The 18,600-nt window shown below is 44.1% G+C and overlaps 1 protein-coding gene and 1 non-coding gene across 6 annotated transcripts in view; one reads left to right on the top strand and one right to left on the bottom strand.

Annotated features, from left to right (window-relative positions):
* The window catches only part of LOC126241704 (scoloptoxin SSD14-like), a 588,477-nt gene that overhangs the window by 456,778 nt on the left and 113,099 nt on the right, over nucleotides 1-18,600 (top strand). The gene's annotated exons all lie outside the window — the stretch shown is intronic.
* Trnai-uau (transfer RNA isoleucine (anticodon UAU)) lies at nucleotides 2,535-2,609 on the bottom strand. The gene has a single exon. It is a non-coding gene; the product is annotated as a tRNA-Ile (tRNA).

The following is an 18,600-nucleotide window of genomic DNA, read 5'->3' as shown; positions in this document are numbered from 1 at the left end:
CATTGTAAAGTACCCAGGATTCAATTTTTAATAATCCAAATCGTTTGAGAAATTTGTTTGCTTATCTCGTATTATTCAAATGGCTCTGAGCACTATGGGACTTAACATCTGAGGTCATCAGTCCCTAGAACTTAGAACTACTTAAACCTAACTAATCTAAGGACATCACACACATCCATGCCCGAAGCAGGATTCGAACCTGCAACCGTAGCTTTCGCGTGGTTTGACTGAAGCGGCTGGAACGCTCGACCACAGCGTCGGATATCTCATATTATTCACTATTGTTATGATTAGTTATTAACTCTCCTACGCCTACCAATTTCGTAATGAAAAAAATAAAAGTAAGAAACCTACAGAACAGGGATGGAACGCTAGTTCTCCGCTCCAGTCATATGCCTTGGTCGTCATACCCGCTGCGCTTTTGTTGAGCAGCTCTTACCTTATGGCTACATAAGCGGCAGTCGAAAGAGTTTCTTTGCTACATTTCCAGAAAAACATGCGTTTGCAGACTACATATATGTTGGTTAAAAACGCTAAGTTTTGAATTATACATCGACCCTGTCGGTTCAGAGTCGATTGCACGTCTTGAAAATGTCTCTTAGACCAATATATCTTCATTTGATATAAATATCTTAGTCTTTAATTTTAGGCTATACACAAGCGACCTGTCATTGGCGGTGGCCGTCAACGTATTACAAGAACTACTACAAAAAAAAAAAAACTAAAAGGGAATTACGGCACGGAAGATGTGATCATGAAGTCAACACATTTGCACTACGTAGCAATCACAAGAATTGTTAAAATGAAGCAGTGGAAGTGAGCCAGACAAAAAACGAAAAACACAAATCGATCTTCGTCTGCTGACTAGCGCATAGTCAGCGTCTTGGCCCGCACGCCTGACCGATAAACGGTGTGGTGACTTCAGAAGTTCTTTTGTTTGTGCGCGTTAGCAGATAACACTTAACCCTCTATTGCCCAAATTATTATTTCCTGTAGAAAAAAATATTTATATGCACAGAATGTTAGAGAATAATGTATTTAACACATATCAGGTGAATTTTTGTTTTTGAAAAAAATTATTTTTTAAAAATAGTTCTGTGACTCTGAGGTCACAGTGGGCAGTTACATTGTTTGTGTATAAAGCAGCCATATTGTAACACTCAAGTCACACTGGTCAAGAAAGAAATAACGATCCTAATGCGAAATATAACGATAAAATTTGGCGTGACTTCAGAGTCACGGTGGGCAGTAGAGGGTTAAATACTGTAGCCCCGTCGTCGGAAACCTTAACGGAGCCTCTAATTCCCCGCGAAGAGTACACACAGGCTTGTTTCTCAAAGCCCTTGCGACGGATGTGCGGTTTAACTGTTAAATCTTATGCTTATGCGACGATCAGAGAACGATTTTGAATATCTGCGTTAATATGGTGTCAAGAACGATACAGCTCTTCAGAGCGATAGAAATACGTAATAAAAGTTTCGCAAACGGTTTTGTCTACTCAGATGCGCTTTGCAAATTACTAGACATGTTTTTCTGTGGTTTAACAACTTGGCACATGGGAGGGGTTGGAGAAGGAAAGAACAGCCTAGGTTATCTCCAGAGAAGTCTGCTTTGACTGTTTCGTCTACTTTTTTTTTTAAACCAACGCACTTACAACTATATGTACAAGTGTTTGGCAGAGGCTTAATAAAACCATTTACAGACTATTTCTCTATAGTTCCACTCTAGAACAGCATGCGAGTAAAATCCTAAATCTGTTCGTGCGAGCTCTGATTTCTCTTACTTTCTTGAGATGGTAAATACTGCCTCTGTAGGAGAGTCAACATAATACTCTAACAAGGAAAGAAAGGTTCACCACGAAAGAATTACCCGAAAGGGACGAAAATCTGGAGATGTGGCGGACATGTGCAACCAAACAAATGATTGCAACTTAGAAAAATTGGATGATTTCTTCCAGAGAAAGGTCTTCACAAATAGAGCAAGGCAATAACACGTTAGTCCTCGTCTCTGCCTTACGGAAGCAGACATTTGGTTAGCATTGATTGGCAGTGTTGTTGGACGTCTTCCTCAGGTATAGAAGCGTGCCAAATGTTGTCCAGTTGGCGCGTTAGATCGTCAAAATCCCGAGGTAGTTGAGGGTTCCGCCCACAATGCTCCAAAAGTTCTCATTGAGGAGAGATCTGGCACCTTGCTGGCCAAGATGGGTCTTGGCAAGCACGAAGACAAGCAGTAGAAACTCTCACGGTGTGCGGGCGGGCGTTATCGTGCTAAAATGTAACTCAGGATGAACTGGCACGATAGGTAGCAAAATGGGGCATAGAATAGCCTTCACGTACCGCTGTTCTCTCTGGGTGCCGCGAATGACAATCAAAGGAGACCTACTACGAAATGAAATGGCACTCCAATCACTCCTGATTGTCAGGCCGTATGGCGGGCGACATTCAGGTTGGCTGAAACGAAATTAGAATTATATTAACACCTTCAGCTGCCGACGGGCGTTGATATATATCAAAACGGGGACAGGTGAAAATGTGTGCCCTGACCGGGACTCGAACCCGGGATCTCCTGCTTATATGGCAGACGCTCTATCCATCTGAGCCACCGAGGACAGAGATGAACAGCGCGACTGCAGGGACTATCTCGCACACGCCTCCCGTGAGACCCACATGCTCACCTTGTATGTCCACACACTACATTCGTAGTGTCCCACCCCAACACACTCATTATTCGTGGAAGACATCATTACCAGGTCCTGTAAGAGTTCGGGGAATATGTGTGCATCCGCACAGGAGGAGGAGGAGGTCATGGCCGGTATTGCCAGTACTATATACTTATATGGATATGCTGTCTGTTCTATAGGACATGTCCGAAAGAACAGACATATCCATACAAGTATATTCAGATTGGTGTTCCACCACTATCCGAGGCATTTCTAGGGACGTGTTCGCTAGTCATCGGAACTCAATTCGAAGCGGAACTCATCACTGAAGACTACTCTTCTCCAGTCAATGAGATTACAGTCTGAATGAGCCCTACACCATTGTAGAAGGGCTTATTTCTGTACAGAGGTCAATGGTAGTCGGCGCAAATGCGCCGTTAGCTCATCCTGCTTTCTGTGAACCGCCTGTTAATGGTACTTGCGGTCACTGAAGCACCAGTTGCGCGTCTGATAGGTAATGATGATAGGTAATGATGATAGGTAATGATGATAGGTAATGATGATAGGTAATGATGATAGGTAATGATGATAGGTAATGATGATAGGTAATGATGATAGGTAATGATGATAGGTAATGATGATAGGTAATGATCGATGAGCGACGATGATAATGGCGTGTGACGAGGGCTTTTCGACGGGTAGACCGCTCGCCTGGTGCAAGTCTTTCGATTTGACGCCACTTCGGCGACTTGCGCGTCCATGGGGATGAAATGATGATGATTAGGACAACACAACACCCAGTCCTTGAGCGGAGAAAATCTCCGACCCAGCCGGGAATCGAACCCGGGCCCTTAGGATTGATAGTCTGTCGCGCTGACCACTCCGCTACCGGGGGCGGACATCGATGATGATGACCCAGGTCTGAGTGCCTCTGTGACGATTGCTCGGTCCACTAAGTCGACCGCTACTTTCTTGACGCTGTTTTTGGCCATGGTTCACCCATTTCTGCCAACGTCGTCGAATAGTACACTCGCTCCTATTCAAATGTCGAGCGATTGGCTTCTTTGAGTCCAACTATATTTCTCTCTGAAATGCTGACATCTACGTGTGCTGTTCAGGCGCCTGTCTGCGAGGCAGTTATGTCCAGCTGAGTACACGGAATGCGACTGGCAAAGAACATATGACCTGGTATCGTCATGTCTCCTGTTTATTATTCTAGCCAGGTGCGCAGTGAAATTGCGCTGCAACGTCGTACATTATCCATCGGCCGCCAAAGTTGACAGTTCTGCATTTTCTGTCGAAAGATACCACCGCAACTTACAAAAAAAAAAAAAAAAAAAAAAAAAAAAACGTATTTGTTGTAATGGTTGCTAACCCGACTCTTATCATATCTACGTAATTCGTTATCCCCTCTTTCGTGATAAAACACAAGAAGTTGGCCTTCTTCTAACTTCTGCACCAGACGGCAAACGACACTCACCTATAGACAATCTAAGAGTAATGCTCAGGTAGTTTCCATATTTTAACCACATCAAATTACCAGTTTCTTCATCCATACTCTGCATCACTGCGAAGGGCGTAGCAGAAGATCCTTTCCATTGTACCAGTTATCAGGGGCTCTACCTGTTTCATTAAAGTTTGAAGTACGGGAAGAAAAGCTCTAATTAATCTAATTTTGTTCACACGACCCCTGTGGGGGTGGGAGGGAGCGATATGTAGAGGGTTGTAGTATATTCCTAATCATTTAAAGCTGTTTCTTCAAACTTTGTAAGCAGGCTTTCTCGGGATAGTTTACGTCTGTGTTCAGCATCTCCTTCACACTCTCGCACGAGTCAAACCAACTTGTGCTCATTCCTGCTATCCTTCCATGTAGATGTTCAGAACCCCTGTTAGTCCTACCTAGCTTGGCTCCCAGGCACTTCAGAAATTCTGTATGATGGGTCGCAAGAGTGATCTGTAGACAATCTCCTTTCTAGATTTGTGTTCTACCAAAGAACCGAAGTCTGCCACGTGCCTCACCTACGAATGAGTCTGTATGATCTTTCTGTTTCATATCACTACAAAACGTTACACCCTTGTATCTGTAAGAGTTGACCGATTCCAGTCTGAAGCGTTGATACTGTAGTCACAGAATACTTTCTCATTTCGTGAAGTGCACAGTTTTATAATTCTGAACGCAAGGTGCCAAACTTGGCACCAATTCGAAATCGTACCAAGATAGACTGAAGATTTTACAGCGTCTTTCAGGCAGTAGTTATAGATAACTGTAGCATGTACGAAAAGTCTGAAGTTCCGTCAATATTATCTGCACTGTTTTTAATATTCGGCATGAGCAGCAAGCGTTAAAACATACTTTCCTGGGTCAAACCGGAAGTCACTTCTTCATCTATAGTTGACTCTCCATTCAAGATTACTTTGTGCGTCCTCCCTACCAAGAAATCCTCAATCGAGACACTTTTCGCTTGGTATCCCATACGATCGTACTTTCGATAGTGAGCACAGGTGTGGTACTGAGACATATGCTTTTCGGAAGTCGAGAAATACTATCATCCTGACTGCCTTGATCCATGGATTTTAGTGTGTCATGTGAGAGATTTAACTGGTTTTCATATAATCTATGTTTTCGGAATCAACCCAGGCTGGCATTGGTTCAAATGGCTCTGAGCACTATGGGACTTAAAATCTGAGGTCATCAGTTCACTAGAACTTAGAACTACTTAAACCTAACTAACCTCAGGACATCACACACATCCATGCCCGAGGCAGGATTCGAACCTGCGACCGTAGCGGTCGCGCGGTTCCGGACTGAAGTGCCTAGAACCGCTCGGCCACACCTGCCGGCTGGCTGGCATTGGAGGACGTCATTCTGTTAGAGATACATTAGAGGTAGACTGGAGTTTTGTGCACTCACCTCCTCCTGACCTGTAATCCTCAGTGTTCCGTAGATAACACCTCACTTTAACAGCGCAAAGATTAACATTACTCATAACATTTTTTGACCTAACAGAAGAAAGCAGTCAAGGATGTGGTGCTTCAACCTAGACGGCTTATAAAGCTAATTAAATACACATACACATTCATATTTTTTGTGCGCAGTCTTTAACGTAAAGATACGTCAATTCAATGGTTATATCAACCGTTTCGCAACGTTGTTATACAAATCAAATAATCATCGCTGAACACTATTAAATGTGGAAATACGCAAAGTTACTGAAGTGATGGAGCTGCTGAGGAAACGAGAACAGGATTCCAGTCAATTAAATTTTTTAGATTTGGAAATGCTAAACTCGAACGACACCAAAAAATTTAATTTGAAACAAATTGTTGTACCAAGCCATATTTAGTTTCTTCCCATTATGGCTTCCAGTTCCATTATCAGATGGACTGATTATAATTAAAAACGCATAGAGGCTCTGCATATACGATTTTTTGCTGTCATACTTTGACACTGACTTCAGAAGACAAAAATCCGGTTTAGCTCAAGGCCCAAATTTATGTGGATATATTGCTAAGTCCAACTCAAATTACCTGCCTCGTAAATGCAAAATTCAAGTCATTTTGGGATGATTAAAATTATACATGAAAATCCAATTTCGTTTCATCTTTCTGGTGAACGATGAAAATACAAAATGGCTCTGAGCACTACGCGACTTAACTTCTGAGGTTATCAGTCGCCTAGAACTTAGAACTAATTAAACCTAACTAACCTAAGGACATCACACACATCCACGCCCGAGGCAGGATTCGAACCTGCGACCGTAGCGGTCGCTCGGTTCCAGACTGTAACGCCTAGAACCGCACGGCCACTTCGGCCGGCGATGAAAATACATCAATGTAGACAAGTTCTCTAGCCGACGGAAAACATGACACTGTGTTTAGTATTGTTGCATCATTCCACGAACTCGTCTTTCATGGTTAAAGTCTTTCGTTCACACTTCCTGCTACTCTTATGCCTGGATAAACTTCGTTTGGTATTCCAGTCTTTTAAAATGGCTGGTTTTAAAATAGGCATATGGCAGTGTATAATTTCGTTGGGTCGACAAGAAAAGTCGAACACGCAATCCAGCAGGTTTGTGTTGTTACTTTCAACATTCTCACAAGCTTTCCGGATGATTTTTTTTTTAATTGAACGTGAAATAAACACTGCTGCTTTCTCTAATTTGCATGACTTCAACGAGGTAAGCATTCGCACACACACGTCTGTGTGGTTGAGTGAAAGCAGCTAGACTGATAGCGCCATTACTTCCTGGCTCAATGTCCCATTTTCTTTCTCACCTGCTCCTTTGTTCTCGAGCTGTGCTCGTAATCATTCTGTTGTCAGAAAGTCAATAACGTGTGATATTTTCGTCTGAAGAGTGGCTGATAACAAGAGGCGCCTCTGTTTACTGTAACATCACGTTTCAGCCGGTCAGCAGAAGTGATAACCCGCGCTGGTAGTCTGCACTCCAGAGCAGAAAACCGCAGCAGTCTGCCACTCATCAGTCTGCGTTCGGGAAATAACAGGCGGCCCCCTGATAACATTATCGGCGAACCAGCCGCTCTGGTGCTGATGCGTGGCGCGATACACGCTTCGTTCTCATAGCTACCTCGGCTCACGTGGCCAATACTCCGCACGTGAAATGGGTAGGTGTATGTAATCAGCATTTGCCGCTTGCTTTTGCCGCACGAATAACTACTGATTCGCGCTTTTAATTCCTCTTGTATAGAGTCGTCAGCGTTAGTCACTGAGGAACAGAAATCGCCTTCTGTTGTGAAGCATCTTAATACACACTGAAGAGCTAAAGAATGCGAGAATGCAGAAGTGCTGCAACACGACGTGGCATGCACTCGACTGTCTGAAGTAGTGCTGGAGGTACTTGACACAATGAATCCTGCAAGGCTGTCCATAAATCCGCAAGAGTACGAGGGGGTGGAGACCTCTTCTGAACAGCACGCTGCAAGGCATCCCAGATATGCTCAATAATGTTCATGTCTGGGGAGTTTGGTGGCCAGCGGAAGTGTTTAAACTCAGAAGAGTATTCCTGGAGCCACTCTGTAGCAATTCTGGACGTGGGGGGTGTCGCAGTGTCCTGCTGGAATTGCCCATGTCGGTCGGAATGTGCAATGGACATGAATGGATGCAGTTGATCAGACAGGATGCTTTGTCGCCTGTCAAAGTCGTATCTAGATGTATCAGGCTTCCCTTTCACTCCAACTGCACACGCCCCACAGTATTAGAGCGCCTCCACCAGCTTGAACAGTCCATAGATTTAAGAGGTTGTCTCCATACCCGTACACGTCCATCCGCTTGATGCAATTTGAAACGAGACTCGTCCGACCAGGCAATATGTTTCCTATCATTAACAGTCCAATGTCGATGTTGTCGCGCCCAGGCGAGGCGTAAAGCTTACTGTCGTGCAGTCATCAAGGGTACACAAGTGGGCCTTCGGCTCCGAAAGCCCATATTGATATTATTTCGTTTAATGGTTCCCACGGCACTCTGACACTTGATGATGGCCCAGCATTGAAATCTACAGCAATTTGCGGAAGGGTTGCACTTCTGCCACGTTGAACGATTCTCTTCAGTCGTCGTTGGTCCCGTTCTTGCAGGATCTTTTTCCTCCCGCAGCGATGTCTGAGATCTGTTTTACCGGATTTCTGATATTCACGGTACACTCGTGAAATGGTCGTACGGGGAAATCCCGACTTCATCGCTACCTCTGAGATGCTGTGTCCCATAGCTCGTGCGCCGACTGTAACACCACGTCCAAATTACTATTGTAGCAGCAGTAACAAAGCTAACATCCATGCCACACACTTGTTGTCTCATATAGGCGCTGCCGGCCGCTGCGCCATCTTCTGCCTGTTTACGCATCTTTGTATTTGAACTCGCATGCCTATACCGGTTTCTTTGGCGCTTCAGTGTACCTTCAGTTAGGGTTAGCATATGTCCGCATACGTTTTTACGATTTCTGCTAATGCCCTCCATTTTTAGTTTCGGAATTTAAGATCTTTCTATTTTTGTTTCCATCCCACATCAACAGTGTTTGTACTTCGGTTATTGAATCAAATCACTTGTATTTGCTTGAAATTGATCTCTTACGCTAGTGAACCCGAAAATACCAATTTATATTGCTTAAAATCGATATTTCGATCTTTATAGCTTACAAATAGCTACATTGACAACGTTCCTTGACTGTGAGAGTTCCCCTTCCTTCAGGTTTTCAGTTAATACTTTATTTTTGTGCGATACACGTAATTTTAGTGAGCTAATGTATTCATCCATTTACATCTCCTGTAAATTACATATTCCTCGCCCAATAAATCTTTTTAGTAGATAAGTTAAAACAAGTCTCATGATTTTAGAAATATAGCCTACGGTAGAGAAACAGTGTTTTAAAAGAATTTCTTTGTAGCTGAATAATGCCCTTTATTCATCCTTCTTCGTCGTAAAGGAATTACTCCGGATTTCGATAGGAACATGACTGTCACTATAATACGACAATCTTACTTTCTAATTTTAAAGCCAAAAAACATCACAACATACCGATTACGCTGTCTAAACTCCACTGCAGATTAAAGCTAAGGCAATCACAGTTTTATTTAAAACGAAAAATGAACATTCTAGCATCACTATAGAGGATGTCCTAGGAGGAATGGTCAATAGTCATGGATATGACAGAAATGACCATTCAAGACAAAAAAGGCTATTAAACATGGGCTCTAAAATACATACCTTAAGAGCTATGAACATTTCATCTTAGATACTGTGAAACAAATCACTTCTACTTAACAAGTGTTCTTAGCTCTTAAAGGTGTGCATTTTTAGAGCCCATGGTTATTGTACTTTTTGCTTTGAATGATCGTTCCTGTCATGCCTGGATATATATTCCTGACATTGTGCCAGAATGGGGTCGATCTGGAGTGTAATAAGCTGAGAAGAAAAACTTCAGCAGCCGAGGTAGCTAGCTAAACATTTACATCAATAACCTGTTTCGGTATGGCTACGTTACCATCTCCGGATTTTATGGCCTACAAATTAATATACACTCCTGGAAATTGAAATAAGAACACCGTGAATTCATTGTCCCAGGAAGGGGAAACTTTATTGACACATTCCTGGGGTCAGATACATCACATGATCACACTGACAGAACCACAGGCACATAGACACAGGCAACAGAGCATGCACAATGTCGGCACTAGTACAGTGTATATCCACCTTTCGCAGCAATGCAGGCTGCTATTCTCCCATGGAGACCATCGTAGAGATGCTGGATGTAGTCCTGTGGAACGGCTTGCCATGCCATTTCCACCTGGCGCCTCAGTTGGACCAGCGTTCGTGCTGGACGTGCAGACCGCGTGAGACGACGCTTCATCCAGTCCCAAACATGCTCAATGGGGGACAGATCCGGAGATCTTGCTGGCCAGGGTAGTTGACTTACACCTTCTAGAGCACGTTGGGTGGCACGGGATACATGCGGACGTGCATTGTCCTGTTGGAACAGCAAGTTCCCTTGCCGGTCTAGGAATGGTAGAACGATGGGTTCGATGACGGTTTGGATGTACCGTGCACTATTCAGTGTCCCCTCGACGATCACCAGTGGTGTACGGCCAGTGTAGGAGATCGCTCCCCACACCATGATGCCGGGTGTTGGCCCTGTGTGCCTCGGTCGTATGCAGTCCTGATTGTGGCGCTCACCTGCACGGCGCCAAACACGCATACGACCATCATTGGCACCAAGGCAGAAGCGACTCTCATCGCTGAAGACGACACGTCTCCATTCGTCCCTCCATTCACGCCTGTCGCGACACCACTGGAGGCGGGCTGCACGATGTTGGGGCGTGAGCGGAAGACGGCCTAACGGTGTGCGGGACCGTAGCCCAGCTTCATGGAGACGGTTGCGAATGGTCCTCGCCGATACCCCAGGAGCAACAGTGTCCCTAATTTGCTGGGAAGTGGCGGTGCGGTCCCCTACGGCACTGCGTAGGATCCTACGGTCTTGACGTGCATCCGTGCGTCGCTGCGGTCCGGTCCCAGGTCGACGGGCACGTGCACCTTCCGCCGACCACTGGCGACAACATCGATGTACTGTGGAGACCTCACGCCCCACGTGTTGAGCAATTCGGCGGTACGTCCACCCGGCCTCCCGCATGCCCACTATACGCCCTCGCTCAAAGTCCGTCAGCTGCACATACGGTTCACGTCCACGCTGTCGCGGCATGCTACCAGTGTTAAAGACTGCGATGGAGCTCCGTATGCCACGGCAAACTGATTGACACTGACGGCGGCGGTGCACAAATGCTGCGCAGCTAGCGCCATTCGACGGCCAACACCGCGGTTCCTGGTGTGTCCGCTGTGCCGTGCGTGTGATCATTGCTTGTACAGCCCTCTCGCAGTGTCCGGAGCAAGTATGGTGGGTCTGACACACCGGTGTCAATGTGTTCTTTTTTCCATTTCGAGGAGTGTAGTTTATTTCTTTTATCTCGTCATACATTTCATCAATTTCAGATGATGAAGAAATTGATGAAATGTATGACGAGATAAAAGAAATTACTCAGGTAGTGAAGGGAGACGAAAATTTAATAGTCATGGGTGACTGGAATTCGTCAGTAGGAAAAGGGAGAGAAGGAAACGTAGTAGGTGAATATGGATTGGGGGGAAGAAATGAAAGAGGAAGCCGCCTTGTAGAATTTTGCACAGAGCATAACTTAATCATAGCTAACACTTGGTTCAAGAATCATAAAAGAAGGTTGTATACCTGGAAGAATCCTGGAGATACTAATAGGTATCAGATTATATAATGGTAAGACAGAGATTTAGGAACCAGGTTTTAAATTGTAAGACATTTCCAGGGGCAGATGTGGATTCTGACCACAATCTATTGGTTATGAACTGCAGATTGAAACTGAAGAAACTGCAAAAAGGTGGGAATTTAAGGAGATTGGACCTGGATAAACTGAAAGAACCAGAGGTTGTAGAGAGTTTCAGGGAGAGCATAAGGGAACAATTGACAGGAATGGGGGAAAGAAATACAGTAGAAGAAGAATGGGTAGCTCTGAGGGATGAAGTAGTGAAGGCAGCAGAGGATCAAGTAGGTAAAAAGACGAGGGCTAATAGAAATCCTTGGGTAACAGAAGAAATATTGAATTTAATTGATGAAAGGAGAAAATACAAAAATGCAGTAAATGAAGCAGGCAAAAAGGAATACAAACGTCTCAAAAATGATATCGACAGGAAGTGCAAAATGGCTAAGCAGGGATGGCTAGAGGACAAATGTAAGGATGTAGAGGCTTATCTCACCAGGGGTAAGATAGATACTGCCTACAGGAAAATTAAAGAGACCTTTGGAGAGAAGAGAACCACTTGTATGAATATCAAGAGCTCAGATGGCAACCCAGTTCTAAGCAAAGAAGGGAAGGCAGAAAGGTGGAAGGAGTATATAGAGGGTCTATACAAGGGTGATGTACTTGAGGACAATATTATGGAAATGGAAGAGGATGTAGATGAAGATGAAATGGGAGATAAGATACTGCGTGAAGAGTTTGACAGAGCACTGAAAGACCTGAGTCGAAACAAGGCCCCGGGAGTAGACAACATTCCATTAGAACTACTGATGGCCTTGGGAGAGCCAGTCATGACAAAACTCTACCATCTGGTGAGCAAGATGTATGAGACAGGCGAAATACCCACAGACTTCAAGAAGAATATAATAATTCCAATCCCAAAGAAGGCAGGTGTTGACAGATGTGAAAATTACCGAACTATCAGTTTAATAAGTCACAGCTGCAAAATACTAACGCGAATTCTTTACAGACGAATGGAAAAACTGGTAGAAGCGGACCTCGGGGAAGATCAGTTTGGATTCCGTAGAAATGTTGGAACACGAGAGGCAATACTAACCTTACGACTTATCTTAGAAGAAAGATTAAGAAAAGGCAAACCTACATTTCTAGCATTTGTAGACTTAGAGAAAGCTTTTGACAACGTTAACTGGAATACTCTCTTTCAAATTCTGAAGGTGGCAGGGGTAAAATACAGGGAGCGAAAGGCTATTTACAATTTGTACAGAAAGCAGATGGCAGTTATAAGAGTTGAGGGGTATGAAAGGGAAGCAGTGGTTGGGAAGGGAGCGAGACAGGGTTGTAGCCTCTCCCCGATGTTATTCAATCTGTATATTGAGCAAGCAGTAAAGGAAACAAAAGAAAAATTCGGAGTAGGTATTAAAATTCATGGAGAAGTAGTAAAAACTTTGAGTTTGCCGATGACATTGTAATTCTGGCCGAGACAGCAAAGGACTTGGAAGAGCAGTTGAACGGAATGGACAGTGTCTTGAAAGGAGGATATAAGATGAACATCAACAAAAGCAAAACGAGGATAATGGAATGCAGTCTAATTAAATCGGGTGACGCTGAGGGGATTACATTAGGAAGTGAGACACTTAAAGTAGTAAAGGAGTTTTGCTATTTAGGGAGTAAAATAACTGATGATGGTCGAAGTAGAGAGGATATAAAATGTAGACTGGCAATGGCAAGGAAATCGTTTCTGAAGAAGAGAAATTTGTTAACATCGAGTATTGATTTAAGTGTCGGGAAGTCGTTTCTAAAAATATTTGTATGGAGTGTAGCCATGTATGGAAGTGAAACATGGACGATAACCAGTTTGGACAAGAAGAGAATAGAAGCTTTCGAAATGTGGTGCTACAGAAGAATGCTGAAGATAAGGTGGGTAGATCACGTAACTAATGAGGTATTGAATAGGATTGGGGAGAAGAGAAGTTTGTGGCACAACTTGACTAGAAGAAGGGATCGGTTGGTAGGACATGTTTTAAGGCATCAAGGGATCACAAATTTAGCACTGGAGGGCAGCGTGGAGGGTAAAAATCGTAGAGGGAGACCAAGAGATCAATACACTAAGCAGATTCAGAAGGATGTAGGTTGCAGTAGGTACTGGGAGATGAAGCAGCTTGCAAAGGATAGAGTAACATGGAGAGCTGCATCAAACCAGTCTCAGGACTGAAGACCACAACAACAACAACAACAACAGTTTATTCCAATTATAAAAAGTATTGTCAGATCACGAATAAGCTTGTGGAGGTCATGAAAATCACTGGATATCGGCATGTCAAATTTGAAAGAAACAGTAGTTACAAACGTAAGGATTGTGCGCCGAATATATGTGCCCAAGATCACACAACGGAGCACGCGAGTCTGTGTATTGTTCCTTTCACGTTTGTCATGCCGATATCCAGTGACTTTCAGGATGTCCACAAGCTTATTCGTGATGTGACAAGATACATTTTACTGATGGAAGAAATTATATGAACTTGTAGAGCATGATATCCAAAGATGGTAATATACGTTACTGTAAGAGGTTATCGAAATAAATGCTTTACAAGCGATCTTGAGTGTTGGGGGTTTTTATGAGTTTATATACCTGAATATTGACCATTCCTTCTGGGATACCCTGCATACAATATGTCATCAATGTCTACCTTATTCTACTCTTATCAAGATCCAGATTAGATCAGTGCTTGTAGCGTGTTGATCAGTCATTTTGAGGTTTAAGACTATGATAATCTTATCTTCAATACAAGCTATAATTTTTGAAAGCCTTCTTTAATTGTAGTAAAATTCTTCATGGCAGATGAATACTTTCGTTGAAGGGTCCTCTTACAAAATTTCGCCTGTCCTTCACTATCTCTATCTCAGTGCGGAACTTTACTGTCGTTTCGCTTACGAAAGAACGGAATTCGGTGTCTCTTCTCACACAATTTTCTCTACATCTACATCCATACTCCGCAAGTCACCTGACGGTGTGTGGCGGAGGGTACCTTGTGTACCTCTACCGTTTCTCTCTTCTCTCTTCTATTCCAGTCTCGTATTGTTCGTGGAAAAAAGGATTGTCGGTATGCCTCAGTGTGGGCTCTAATCTCTCTCATTTTATCCTCATGGTCTCTTCGCGAGATATACGTAGGAGGGAGGAATATACTGCTTGACTCCTCAGTGAAGGTATGTTCTCGAAACTTCAACAGAAGCCCGTACCGAGCTACTGAGCGTCTCTCTTGCAGAGTCTTCCACTGGCGTTTATCTATCATCTCCGTAACGCTTTCGCGATTACTAAATGATCCTGTAACGAAGCGCGCTGCTCTCCGTTGTATCTTCTCTATCTATTCTATCAACACTATCTGGTACGGATCCCACACTGGTGAGCAGTATTAAAGCAGTGGGCGAACAAGTGTAGTGTAACCTACTTCCTTTGTTTTCGGATTTTATGCGTTTGTTGTGAGTCTGTTGTCATTTATACTGCTCTGTAGTGTCTTTCGTATCTTTGCGAAGAATTTGCTACGGTCACAGAAGTCTTGACATACTAAATTCAGGAATAGTGTGAGCGGACAAACTGCAGCAGCTCGGAGCCGCCACGTCTAGTGTGTTTGTGTCGGCTGTGCTGGGACCAGCTGAGACCGGACACGGGCGCGCGCTCTGAAGGCCACGCGGCTCCGCCTCCTTTGTGACGAGGCTGGCGGCTGTTGCCTGGCAACCGGCTGGCCGCCTTGCGCAGCCCCGTCTGGGTCTGCGGCCGGCAGCAGACGCGTTGCGTGTCGCGACCTGCAGGCGTCGCGGCAGCCTTGTCAGAGCGTCGTTGCTCGCTGCGCCCTCCCCACACGCGATTCACAAAAGACTATCCAAGGGCCCGTTTCACAGAGACTACGTGTCCTTTAGTTTATAACTCGTCTGCAAGTTTACTACTTGTTTCCTGTACCCCTGGGGCTCATAACTGTTTCGAACAGAATACCAATCTGTACAGGTTCAGTAAACAATGTCCAACTTGCGCTTTCCGCAAAGGTCATGCTACATCTACTCGGCAGTGGACACTTAAGTGCCGAGTAGACGATTCTTCGATCAACTCTGAGACTGAAACTTACTGGCAGATAAGAACTGTGTGGCGGACAGAAACTCGAACTCGAGACCTTTGCCTTTCACGGGCAAGTGCTCTACCAACTGAGTTATCCAAGCACGACTCATGACCCGTCCTCACAGCTTTACTCCCGCCAGTACCTCGTCACCTACCTTTCAAACTTCAGAGAAGCTCTCCTCCGAAACTTGCAAGCCTAGCTACTCCTGGAACAAAGGATATTGCGGAGACATGGCTTAGTCAAAGCCTGGGGATGTTTCCAGAATGAAATTTTAACTCTGCTTCGGTGTATGCGCTGATATGAAACTTCCTGGCAGATTAATAGCGTTTGTTGGACTAAGACTCTAACTCTGGAGCTGTGCATTTGGCGGGCAAGTGCTCTGCCCGGTCCCGAGTTCGACTCTCGTTTATGTTCCAAAATCCTACCGCAAATCTGTGTTAGTGATAGGGGTCTGTAATTCAGCGGATTACTCCTGTTTCCTTTCTTGAGTATTGGTGTGACCTGCGCAGTTTCCCAGTCTTCAGATACGGACGTTTTGTTGAGCGAGCGGTTATATATGATTCCTAAGATGAAGCAATAATATCAGCATATTCTGGGAAGAACCTAACTAGGTTAGAATCTGGACCAGAACACATGCCTTTATTGAGTGATAGCCAAGGTTCGAGGCAGTCAGATGTACTTCTTGACTCCCGGAAAAGCATTTGACTTAGTAAAGTACAAATGCTCGTAAACTAAAATACGATCATATAGGGTACCAAACGAAATACCTGGCAGGACCGAAGATGTCTTGGTAGTTACAACGCAGACTGTTACCTTGTGATAGCGATTCGACAGATATGGCCGTAACTTCTAGTGTGTCCTAGGGAAGTGTATTAACCTGGTACACGTCATCATTAGTAACCTCGGACTTCCTACACATAATGCAGTTGTCTATAAAGTATTATCTCAAAGCTATACAAATATCCAGTCAGAGTTTGGAAAAATTTAAAAGTTGCAAATACTGGCAGCTAGCTTTAAATGTTGAAGTATAAGATTCTGCACTTCACAAAACGCAAAAACGTGGTATCCTAAGACTAAAATATCAATTACTCTCAACTGGTATCAGTCAGTTAATGCAGATAACTGGGCGTAGAAATCTGTAAGAATATGCAATGGAACGATCACGTAGGATCAATAGTACGCAAAGCAGGCGGTAAAAGTCCCGCTTAGACACATCTTTTACTGCAGTTGACGCTGAACTTCGTTTTAAAAGTTCTAAGTTTTGATGTGGTAATAGCAGTGGCCGAAACATAGTTATAAATTAATAAGTTATGCGATATACACAGCTTCATACGAAAATTCACAATGATGGCAGAATCATGTAAGAAATTTTTCATTCAGTAATAGGCTCGTATGCTGTCTCCCCAGCGGTAGCTCCCGAGGTCTCCTGGCGATACCAAGGCACCGTCTTTTTTTCTTTTTTTGTCAGGGTTCTTCAATTCTGTTCATTTTATTGGGTACGTATTTTATTCCGACCGTAAGGTGTGAGATGGACGCCGAAAACATGGTGAAACAGATGCTCTGTGATAGTTCGCCATGATTAATGTAGCTTCTCGTGTGGCATTCCTACACCGTTGAAGCTATTGACCACCAAGTGATTATCGTTTTCCGCCGGTGTTTTTCCCTTCGTTAGCTAGTTTTGTTCAGCCTTAGGTAACCATATGTGGCATTCCCCTATCTGTCAATTGGGTAGGAGCCCTATTATTTTTATTATATTATCATTATTATATTATCATTATCATCTTGCTGTTATATGAACATTTGCGTTCGTCTTTTCTTACAATAGCTTCTCGCCGTTTTCAGTCATCCACCTTTTCTTGCTGATCGAAATGTTTAAATTAACAGTCGAAGTTTCGTTAGCGTGTCGTGGCTGTCATGTCTTAGTACGTTCAATGCGGTTTTCCTTGACATCAATTTGAAACATCAACTACATAATTCATACATAGCTAGTTACGGAGGTTTTGGCGTGTTTTAAAATGGTTCAAATGGCTCTGAGCGCTATGGGACTTAACATCTGAGGTCATCAGTCACTTAGAACTACCTAAACATAACTAACCTAAGGACATGACACACCCATGCCCGAGGCAGAATTCGAACCTGCGACCGTTGCAGTCGCGCGGTTCCAGACTGTAGCGCCTAGAACCGCTTGACCACCCCGGCCGGCGGCGTGTTTTAGTCGGCAGTAGCTTCGTTACCTCGTTTTCATCTTCGCGCCGACGGGGACCGCCGTCAGATTACTGCTGTGGCAGCATTTTGTGTCCCACGCGTGGGAAAGCTCCTGTACCTGAGGCGGCAACGACCGTGCAGGAAAGAACGATAAAAAAAGTTGGCGGCGGCGGCTACAGCTCCAGTCTGCTGGCAAGAAACGGCCGGTTACGCAGGCGAAGACTGCAAGACGCTGTTTATAACGACGTTTCGATGTGAAAGACGAGGGATAACAGAGCTTTTGCGGTTGAATGTAAAGGTACAGCCTAAGCGTTAAAATCCCTGTGCCTCATAGCAATAAGTAAGTCTATGTCTCTCTTAGAATTCGGGTTCGATTCGTAGATTAATCTGTGGTATTATCAGTGTTTTTTTTTCCGTGTTTAGGACTAGGTTACCGGCAGACTTCGTCGTCCTGCCAGTTTCTCTCGAACCCACCAGTGAAGATCGCCTTTCTTTCTTCAGACACAGGTCCTCTCCCTCTTCTACGAGATTCTTGATCTGCCCAGAATTTCTGGTAGCTGTGAACTGTCCGTCTGAATGTATCCCCGACCCCGATCGCGTTTTCTGGGAGACCTAAGAGTTGCAGATCATATGTGCAGTCTCGATTTATTTTCTTAGGGTTTACAAAATCCTGGACCACCCTGTTGACTCTTCTGTACATGCGCCCGTTTAACAATAACCTTCTCTTTATAACCGATGTTACCGGTTTTTATCGTTCTCTATAACATATTAGATTTTAATATCACCTGTCGAGCAACCATACTAATGACGAAAATACTCCTGACATCCAGCACAAAATTA

This window comes from Schistocerca nitens, chromosome 1 (assembly GCF_023898315.1).
Source record: "Schistocerca nitens isolate TAMUIC-IGC-003100 chromosome 1, iqSchNite1.1, whole genome shotgun sequence".
Classification (NCBI taxonomy): domain Eukaryota; kingdom Metazoa; phylum Arthropoda; class Insecta; order Orthoptera; family Acrididae; genus Schistocerca; species Schistocerca nitens.
Note: the sequence above shows the minus strand (reverse complement) of the source record. Positions and strands in the feature narration are given on the sequence as shown.